The following is a 2174-nucleotide window of genomic DNA, read 5'->3' as shown; positions in this document are numbered from 1 at the left end:
TGCGTATGAACTCTTCCACTGCGAAAACACGATGCTCAACGGACCACGTAGCCATCGCGACTGACTGCCAGCCTGCAACTGAAACTTCCCGTCCCCCCCCACCACAGGACGAAGTCGCCGAACACCTGGCTCCCCCCCTCCAGACGTACAGTCCACTTCAAAACCACCCGATCCATCTGCGCCACCCTGTACTTTCTATTGCCTAGATAGATTATTTATGGTCTCCATGATATTCGAAATAGGGTATGCATCTGTTGTAGTCTTGCTATTCAAATAGCGATAATCGCAACGGCACCGATACTTCTGCGAACCATCCATAGACTTTTTAGGTACGATTACAATGCGTGCCCGCATGTACAGTTACTTGCGTATATTTTTCCATCTGCTATTTTTTGATCTATGAACTATTATAAAACTGGCTGCAAAGACGGTGGTATTCTATATGCCGGTGCTTCATTTCCTTCTGGAGTCCTGTGCCGTATTACTGGCGTGGCAGGCAACGGCCCTTTCAGAAAAAAAAAAAAAAAAAAACAGATCCTGGAATTCTAGCAACAAGTCTTCACATCTTCGGCGTCAATGTTATCCACATTGACAGCTACCACTTTTCCTCAGTCCTTTTCCTGTACTCGTACAATTCTACGTTTCACCAAACAGCGTGCTATGTCTAGTATTTCACTACCCTGCAATGGTTCTGTTTACACATTTCACACCTACTCGTAAGTTCGGTTCCATATTCACCCTTAGTGATTTCCCGGTTGTAGGGACATTTCTTTCCCCGAAAGTCGACAGTAATTTTTTTCTTTTGTGCAGTACCTTGTCATATTATGTAAGCATAATTTATTTCAACTATTCTTTATTTGTTAATACGTCACATTGTTTCTTCATTCATTTTTATACTGTTTTATATTTTATATTGTACGAATATGAATGTCCTGGTTTTATATGCTTTGTAAATCTTTGGTTAGGCTAGGAGGAGTACTGTGTCAGAGAGAGAGAGAGAGCGGACGAGTTGTACTCGTGGCCGGTTCCCGGGCCTCAGAGGTTTTCTGAATCCATAGGCAGAACAGTGGTTTGTACGCATTTTGTAGTATAATGTCATGCTTGGCGATGTCATTCGTTTACGAGCCTCGCTACAGTGTGCATGCACGTTATCCATGTGAAGAGGCGTAAGCAGATGCTACCATTCTGCGAGATTCCTGCAGAAGGTATACGAATTGCGTTGATATACAGAGCACAAGTGAGCCAAGTCAAGGCCTCCGTGGCGCAATCGGCTAGCGCGTTCGCCTGTTAACCGAAAGGTTGGTGGTTCGAGCCCACCTGGGGGCGAAATCGTTTTAACCGTCACCGAGGTGAGGACATACGTCAACTTTGTTGGAGATACACAGCTAGTGTGACAATTTGGCTGTGTTTGAGTGATGCCACAGAGCCTTACACACATTCAGCCAAGTGACACTGTAGGTAAAAACATGGCCCTACACAGACGTTCTACTGTTTTCCTATTTATTCGTTATGTGTGACACTGCAGTAGAGCGACGCCCACTACAAAAGACGTATTCTCTACATTCAATTTCAGCGTATACGTCGCGAGTGCCATATGACAGGGCCTGTCTCTCGATGTCGATTTGTATTTGGTGTCTCTTAAGTGTCGGTCTGCAGTAGGCCGCTGTTGGCCGACCGACGTGCGAGTGAAAAGTTCGGCGTGAACTTTTGACAATTAGCCGTGAAACAGACACCATTTGTCGTGTGGAGACATTAACTACCTGAATTGCGTGAAAGTAGAACAAACCAAAATGTTAAGTAAAAGAACAGTGCTGTGATTTGGTCAAGGAACATTTATTATATCATCTAACCGGCTATATATCGCAAATACTAAAGACATTGAATAATCCGACCTACCCGCACCGCGTGATTAATAAACCTTTAATAATAAAACGTCGCGCTCGTAACGACAACGCACACACTGGAACTATTATTATCGCGCCAGTGCTGCCAGCTGATTCGACTACAACGGAGACGTGGACCACCGCCGTAACTAGAATATTAATGAAACAGGAGGATCCATCATTATCTTCACGCCACGAACCAGGATTAACTTCACACATCGTCCGCGCGGACCACCGCTGACGTCATCGCACTGCCTGCAGCAACAGTTAAGACATTAAAAGAAAATTATT

The 2174-nt window shown here is 44.7% G+C and overlaps 1 non-coding gene across 1 annotated transcript; it reads left to right on the top strand.

The window, feature by feature from the left end:
• The first annotated feature begins 1252 nt into the window (after positions 1-1252).
• On the top strand, positions 1253-1326 carry Trnan-guu. Its single transcript has one exon. It is a non-coding gene; the product is annotated as a tRNA-Asn (tRNA).
• The last annotated feature ends 848 nt before the right edge of the window (positions 1327-2174 follow it).

Source organism: Schistocerca americana, chromosome 6 (genome assembly GCF_021461395.2).
Source record: "Schistocerca americana isolate TAMUIC-IGC-003095 chromosome 6, iqSchAmer2.1, whole genome shotgun sequence".
Taxonomy (NCBI): domain Eukaryota; kingdom Metazoa; phylum Arthropoda; class Insecta; order Orthoptera; family Acrididae; genus Schistocerca; species Schistocerca americana.
The sequence above is the reverse complement of the archived record's forward strand: the minus strand, read 5'-3'. Positions and strand labels throughout refer to the sequence as shown.